Source organism: Typopeltis vanoorti, chromosome 6 (genome assembly GCF_054136105.1).
Source record: "Typopeltis vanoorti isolate ZY-2024b chromosome 6, IOZ_Tvanoo_1.0, whole genome shotgun sequence".
NCBI lineage: Eukaryota > Metazoa > Arthropoda > Arachnida > Uropygi > Thelyphonidae > Typopeltis > Typopeltis vanoorti.
The window spans coordinates 31,273,522-31,282,365 of record NC_143554.1 but is presented as its reverse complement, the minus strand read 5'-3'; the positions used below and the strand labels follow the sequence as shown (position 1 = coordinate 31,282,365).

General features: G+C 35.1%; 1 non-coding gene across 1 annotated transcript; it reads right to left on the bottom strand.

The window, feature by feature from the left end:
• Positions 1-1,809: 1,809 nt before the first annotated feature.
• On the bottom strand, positions 1,810-1,882 carry TRNAR-UCU (transfer RNA arginine (anticodon UCU)). Its single transcript has one exon. It is a non-coding gene; the product is annotated as a tRNA-Arg (tRNA).
• Positions 1,883-8,844: the final 6,962 nt, after the last annotated feature.

Below are 8,844 nucleotides of genomic sequence, written 5' to 3'. Positions count from 1 at the left end.
CTTTGCCATTTCATGCAACACTCTTGCAGATATTTCATCAAATAACATGACAATATTTACATTGAAAGTTTGTAATATACCACGATTATTCATCCACCTCAGTGTTCATATCAATGCTTGTCATCACATATAGCCATCGCATCCAACTAGGAAGCTAAGAGATATTTTAGGAGCGTCAATTTGTATGGTGAAAAAACCCGGAAAAATTGGATCTCAATTAAAAATATGCCATCATTTTTTTTTCTTGAATTTAGAACGGGCTGATAATTCTTGCCTAATGGCAAGAACTATCTGCTGTCCTTCTATAATACACTGATTTACTCACATCCTGATAATAATCTTTTGAAGACTCCGTCCTTGAATGTAGAATGTTTGCTCAGTAATTCAACTATTTCTTCAGGTTCTGATACATCATTCTAGCAGAAATTATTTAAAATATTTTTCCGTAACCGTTCTTCTTCTTATAAGTTACATACCAAATAACTCTTTGGAATTCCTTTTAGCTTCGTAGCTCATAATTTGCTTTAACCTTTCTCAGAATGTTGGCTACATTTCTTGCGTGTACCCTGAAATATCTATGAGCTTCTTGCTTGCACGTCACCATATATTTCTTCCATAACTCATGGTACGAACAAATTCTTCGAGGTTATCCAAATCTAACACTCACGACCCGCGAGTTCTTCCATTTTATTGTCTCTTTACAGCTGTATGGCGTTTTCTTTTTCTATTTCCAGTCTATATCCCCATATTACCCTGACCAGCTTTAGAACTAGTAGGTGCCACCATTTAACGTGACCCCTTTTTTAAGACATCTGTTAGTAGCTGGAAAGATGAGTGCATTTTTCCGGCTGGCTTGAAAAGAAAAAAATAATGCAAGTGTATTGCATTCAACCTCCATATTGTGTTCATAATTTCTGAAATAAAAATAATCTGTTTGTTCGTTCTGCAGATACTTGCCGTGGGCGAGTGGTAAGAAATCCCACTTGCTAATTACTTGCCCAACTTTTACCCTTCCCCCACTATTTTTAATGGGATTGATATGACCCAATAAGTTCATTAGTAATCAATAAAACGATTAATGGTCTGTATCGTTGTTTGTTGAACAACGATACAGACCATTGTGAGAACAATTCCAAGAAGGTGAATTCAATAAATAATAAGAATATGAAAAGAGTAAAAAAGAACATTGATTTTTTTTCCCGGAAAATATATCGTTAGATTAATTTTTGTTATTTTAAGATTCTTTATATTATAGATATTCTTCTGTGTTTTTTTTTTTTTTGAAGTTAAAAATAAACATTTTGTTTAGAAAGTAATTTTTTATTTAAAAAAATATTCTATTTTGATCTGTCTGCAGGTACTCAACAATTGGGCGCATTTTCACAAAATGTATTATGCATGTATTTTGTGAAACAGTGTTAACTTTTTTACTTTAAGTAAAAAGCGACTGCAAAATTTAGAATAACAGTAATGAATCTCTTTCTCCCTTTACTAATTGCATGTTGCATGGATAAAAGCGGTAATTTAGAATAAATGCAAAATTTATAATAACAGTAATGAATAGCTTAAAATTATGTTTTTTTTTTTTTTTCCCTAAATGCATGTTGCATGGATAAATGCAGTAATTATTATTCATATTGTTAATGAATATCTCCACGCGCAAGTAAGGTGTGAATACCTGAAGTGCGAAGGTTATGTTAACAATTTTTTTCTGTATAATTTAAGTATATTTGATGTGGACTATTTAAAAAATGACATAATACAATACACATCTTTTATTGTGAGATAAAAAAAAAAGGGAAAAAATTCCATCCCTGCCGGGACTCGAACCCGGGACCTTTGGATTAGAAGTCCAACGCGCTATCCACTGCGCTACAGGGACTTTTTTTACGAAGGTCAGTAAATTCATATTTGAAAGATATATCGTTTACCAAGCCATATTTTTAATGTGTATGGATATTATTTTCATTCATTAATATGAAACTTTCATAAGAAACAGAAATATCTGCTCTCTAAATATGTTTACACCTATATTTATACAGTATATTATTTTCGGGGTAACACACACACACACATCTTGCTAAGTTGGGTACCAGATGATAGATACAATTTGTTAAAAATAATTGTAATATTTCATTTTGAAGTATAGTAGCAACACAGGAAGGTAATTTATTTGATAATACTCTTTTATAAGTGCCGCACGAGTCAATCTCATAAATTACAAAAAAATTATTTTTTTTTCTTGCTATTGAAGCCTAAAAAAAATTCTGCAAGATACAGAAAAAGAGACATTTTGGTTGACGATTATCATTTTTCAAGCTCTGTAAAGATATAACTGAAATACGTATAATCACCTCCTTAAAATGGTTAGTTAATTTTCGGTCATATTACTACTAAACAGACGTAATGGCATTCTATCACCGTCCGTAGTGTATTTGAGAAAATATAATAAATTAAATGCTAAATGAAATGGGGAAAACTTGAGTACCTTTCATAACACAGTGATACTTTTTCCTTTTGTATAATAAAGCATTGCGAATATTGATGCTTAAATTCTAATATATTTATTCTAGTGTCTTTTCACTGCTTCCCACTAGAAATTCCAGAATGCAGTAGCAATGTACTGTACTAGAGGAAATTAAAAGTTCCACTTCGTTAAAAATTTCTCTAAAAGTTTCCCTTTGAACGTTTCTCTAGTAGATCAACTTTTAATAGTGGCTTAGTATAGCTTACGAATCCCAACTTTATGAGACAGAATAAGCCTAGGATTCTTAAGCATCGGGATAGATTTACAGCAGCTTATCGTAGCCTTTGTGAAATATGGTATAATAAGCCGTAGATTACGGGTTATGGCTTCATCGTAATTAACCACCTAGTAAGACCATTGCTTTATTAAAATGAAGCTTCACACATTTAACTACTTTAACAAGGTATTCTGTGATTTGAAGATAGCAGATGCAGCTCGATATTACATATGGCTGCTATTTGGAGCCTATGTGAAATGCAAAATTATGACTGTAAATTGGGTGTGCTTTCTGACCTGTTTTTATTATTATGTAGCACCTCCAGGGAGTCCAAGGACTCCATCGAGGGAGAGCATCTACTCCACAACTCTCCGTCTCGATCACTCAACTACAGTTCATCATCTACTTTCATCATCTACGTTGACCATCATCACTAGTATTTTTTACAGACAATGACAAACATCCATGCCCACGGCGGGATTTGAACCCGCAGCCTTTTGGTTGGAGAGCAGATATGTCAACCAGCCAACCATGCCAGGAAAATCTCAGTTTTATGTAGATCAGGATGAATTTAAAATAATTCATTGATGATGATGCAGATAAATCAAAAGAGTGCAATACAAAAAATTGTTATGCCACTGCACTTCCCATTTGGCAATCTTCTTAGTTGTATTTAAAAACATTGATGATGTGAAGAGAATATTATTATTATTATTATAGTTAATTTCCTGCTATGCCAATTTATGAAATATGCATTTTATGTGTGATGGTCTATATCTCTTTAGTTCTCTTAATTGGGTGGAATGACTGTGCCATCCCATGGTGGATAAGATTTGTATGTTCTAATTTTAAAAGATAAGAATCTTGTTTGAGTAATGGGAAAATTAACAAGATTATGAAAATATTCAGTAAGCTAAAGCAGGAGAAATGTAAATCTGGAGAATTTGGGGATCATATACTACCACCAGAAGCTTGGAAATCAGAAGCAGATTTCTTTTAAACCTTGTACCTAAGTGCAGTTAAAGTGATTAGGGGTTGAATAGGCATTTCTCTGCCATGTTGTAATGTTACCCTCATCATTGTTTTTATGTATGATTTCCAAATCTCAATCTTTAATTTTAACAAACATACATTTTTTCAATTTTGAACACTTTTTAAAATTTTTTTTTTAATAATTGTGCACAGATTTGGTCACCTGGTTTTCAAAAGGACGAAGAGATGTTGGAAAGGGTCCAGACTAAGGTAGTTTCTGATCTCTGGAATGTCGAATATGAGGAAACGTTGAGAAGATGCAATTTACAGAGTTTAGTGGATAGGAGAAAGAGGTAATAGGGGATAGGAGTTAATATGATAGAGATCTACAAGTCAGTAAAGGGTTGTATTAGGATCAGTGGTGAAGAGGGTTTACAAAAAATGGTGGGGGGTGAACAGAAGAGTGAGAAGCAGGTTTTTTGCATGCAGAGTTGTGAATGATTGGAATGCATTGCCTGAGAGGGTGGTGTCTGCTAAGAATTTGAGTACGTTTAAGGCACACTATGATGAGCTGTGTGTGTGTATGATATGACAAAAAAACCTCCCAGATGAGTCTTTGACTCCATGGGGGGGTCTTAGGATAATAATAATAATAATAATAATTATTATTATTATTATTATTACGGGTATCTCCATGGAGTCAATAGACTCATCACAGGAGACCCAAACTAGCAAAACAATATCTATCATAGCTCTTCTTGAATTCATTTACAGACGAAGAACTCACAACTGAGTCAGGCAATGCATTCCACTCATTCACTACTCTTCAAACAAAAAAAATTTAGTTCTCAACCCTTGTTAACCACACTTTTCCTTAATTTCCAGGGATGATCTCTTGTTCTTCAATCACTATCACACAGCTGAAATATTTCCCCTGCATCAATCCTATAAAAACCTTTTAGTAATTTAAATGTTTCTATCATATCCCCTCTTCTCTGCCTGCCAACCAGCCTCTGCAATCCACAAACTCTCAATCTATCAATGTAGAGAGCATTTTTTACATCACTCACCAACTTATTCATTCTCCTCTGAACTCTCTCCACAATCTCCTCATCTCCAAGGAATCTAGGTGACCAGACTTGAGCACAGTAATCCAAATGTGGAAGTATCAATGCCTTATAAAGTGGAATAATAACCTCTTTATCCCTGGATGTTAGTGTGTTCTTCATAACCAAGTAAACCTATGTGCAATCTTGGACACCTTAGCAATGTGTCCCCTGAACTTCATCTCCCTATCCACCAACACCCCTAAGTCCCTAGCCTCATCAATCTCTTGGAGTACCGTTCCATCAATGTAGTACACAGCTGGTAATCTTTTAATCTCAAAACTCATAACTTTACACTTTTCCACATTGAATTGACATCCATTACCTTTTGTCCATTTTTCCAGCTTATTTAAATCATCCTGCAAACTCTTAACATCAGCTTGATTTTTTATCCCAACTTTGCATCATCAGCAAACAACTGAATATCTCCCGTCAAGCCATTTCCTATATCATTTATGTACAAATTAAACAATAACGGCCCAAGCACAGAGCCCTGAGACACACCACTGGTCACCTGCCTCATCCTGGACTCTGCTCCTTCATACACTACCTTCTGGTATCTCTCCCTGAGCCATTCCCCTATCCATATCACCAGTTTACTATCCATCCCCATCTGCTCCAATTTGCGCAACAGTATTCCATGGGGTATCCTGTCAAAAACCTTAGCAAAATTCAGAAATATCACTGTGTAGCCATTCCCCTTCTCCAACTCAGATGTCATTCTATTATAAAAAGTTAATAAATTGCTAAGGCAGGATCGACCTTTAACAAAACCATGTTGGCTCATATAGAATATCATATTCTGATCCACCCATTCTTGAATTCTGTCCTTAACAAACCTTTCCAATACCTTTACCACCACTCCCAAAGTGACTAAGTTGGTGAGTGATGTAAAAAATGCTCCCTACATTGACAGATTGGGAGCTTGTGGATTGCAGAGATAGAGTCAATATACTAATCTAATTTCATTTTTTCTTCTGTTTCCCTCCCCCCATGTTCTGAGGAAAAAGAAGAACCAGAAGGGAGTGCATCATTTTTAATACTAGTGACAACAGTAAATGTAGCAGAACAGAATTAGAGTGGTAATATCTGTAAGACTGATCACTAGCAGAGTTTCTCATTGTGCATAACATAAAAACTTACCAGAAGACAAATGTCAGACACAGACAGGAAATAATACTTACCTTAGTAGTTAGTTCTTTTAGCACAATCAAAACAGCTGTCATCTCTGAAGTAAAAGAAATAAAGCTAAAAAAAAAAAGCTTTAGCTAAACCATAGAACTGATATTCATATCACTATAATCGGAATGTATACTTATCTTCACTGTAATTTATTATACACTAGTGTCTGAAAGCTAAGGACGAACTACATTTTTACCTATATGAAAACATTTTTATGATTACAGCCAAATGTGGACATAAATTTATGACTAGCATGCTAATAAATTATATTACACAAAAGATGTGTTATAAATTTCATACAAATTAAATTGCAATACCTTTTTGGCAAAAGTTACAAATTTCCTAAGGATGCAGTTAAGGAATTAATGTACAGTGCTTACAGAAAAGTATGTGGAGTTTCATTTCAGTATGGAATGTCCACCCCGAACTGCAATGCAGCTCTCACAATATCATACCATGCTTAGCACTAAGTGATTAAGGAGTTCTTGAGACAAACTAGCCCACTCCTCCTTCAGAGTAAGGATAAGGCCTTTTTTTTTTTAGCAGAATTTTGACAATGTGTCTCCCTATTGTGTCCCAAACATGTTTTTTTGGTATTGAGATCTGGGAGAGTGTGGTGTGGCATTGGCATCCATAAAAATGAATTCTTCGCCTACAGCACCGTGGAACATTTGAACATGACATTGAAGAACTTTGTTGCAATATCATTCAATAGTCATAGTCCCTTTTTTTGAGCACTTATAGCTTGGTGCATCCATTAAGCATATTTCTTCCCCACACAATGATCCTAGCACCTCCATATCTATCAAGAACATTCTCACGGTGGTAAGCAGTACCACTTTATGAAAGTGGTACTGCTTACAGATAAAAAAAAAAAAAAAAAAAAAAAAAACAGATATATAGAAATACTGTGAGAAACTTCACAACTGAGAGAATAAAGAAAATTTGGAGGAACCCCCTCTCATCGGAAAATTTCGATTTGGGACCTCCTCCACTTATTCATGAGATAGATAGAGCAGTTAAACACCTTGGCAGCAACAAGGCCCCGGGTGCAGAGCTAAATACGGATGCAGGGATAAGTGTTTCATAGATTGATTATAAGGATATGGGAAATATGACCATGGCCTATATCCTGAAATAAGGCTGTTTTCATACCATTATAAGAAGGGAGATATGAAGGATTTTAACAACTATGGCACTATTAATTTAATATCTCATGCAAGCAAGATTTATTAAAAATGATTCTAAACAGGACTGTGGCCAAAGTTGAGGCAGAGTTGCCTGAGCAACGAGCAGGTTTTAGGAAAGGTAAGGGTACCAGAGATCTGATCCTTTGCCTTAGACAGATCATAGAAAAGTACAAAAAATTTATAAGAATAAAGTATATAGCTTTTGAGTGTGGGAAGTAATGAAATGAATGGGTTTTCCTCAAAACATTATCAGGCAAATAGTAACGTGTACATGGAACAAGAAGCCATGAAAAGAACAGTGTTGGAACTAACTGGCTTCTTTTTGGAAAGGAAGTTAGACAAAGATGTCTGCTTTGTCCTCATTTGTTTAGTATCCATGCTCGGGATATCATGCCTGGCATTGGATAAGCTCAAGATAGGAATTAAAAGAGGTGGTAGATTGATCAGCAAACTGATGTATGCTGATGATACACTGCTCCTCTCTAATGACAAATTGAGAATTATGACAAATTTCTGACAAAGTTAATAAGATAAGTAAGATTCAAGGACTTCAACTCAATCCTAAAAAGATCAAGATTATGGTTGTCAAACAATACAGACTAGGAAGCTCCTGAGAAACAAGTGTATCTTAATGGAGAAAGAATTGAGGAAGTCAGCAAGTTCGAGTACTTGGGATCCATTATTAATGTGAAGAATTACTGTTCAAAAGACGTCAGATTAGGAATGGCTAAAATAGCAGTCAGAGATTTGTCTAAAATCTGGAAGTTCGGATCTCCATGGGAACAAAGTTTTTGGATGCAGCTGCTTTTCCAACAGTGACTTATTAATGTGAGACTTAGAACCTGAAGAAGTCTGATAGGAAAACGATAGTTGCTTTTGAGATGTGGTGTTGCAAAAAGCTGTTGAGGATATCATATCTAAAAGTGAGACAAATGGTTTGGTGCTAGAAAGGATCAGTAGAACTTTAATGCTCCTTAAGGATATTAGCAGAAAAAAGTTGAAATATTTTGGAAACATTGAAAGGATGAAAGGAGAAATTCTCAGAACAGTAATAGAAGGTAAAGTTTCTGCAGAAAGAGGATGGGGTAGATCCTCAATGAGATGGATGGATGATGTGTTGTTGGAGTGAGTGATCTTCAGAAATTTGAAGTTCCAGAAAAGCATATAACAGGATCACTTTGTGAGAACAAGTGTGGCACATCGCCAAGAATCTGAGTGATCATACGGCTGTTGATCTCCAATAAACAGATGGATGGATGGAGTAACTACTTGTGGTGCAAAAGCAACCATAGATAATATGAAAAGGGAATAACTAAGGCTGCATCATAACACTATTCCATATTTACTGAAACACCAATTTCATGATACTATCATGATAATCATTTAAAAACAAGTCTCATTTTGCGAGCTGTAATAATTGGTGATGGCTCAGATGAGACCAGTAGACTAATGCAAACATTTCGAGCAGTGGCGTAACGAAAGTCAGTCGATAAATCCAATCCAAGTCGATACAAGATATGTGTTTTGTTGAAAAACTAATTACAGAATATACCTGCATTTATCTGTGACAATAAGATGAAAAAATAAATAAATTCGGTAAAGCCATCTATTCCCTATAGGGAGAGTAGGCGAGGTCATTTTAGCCCTATC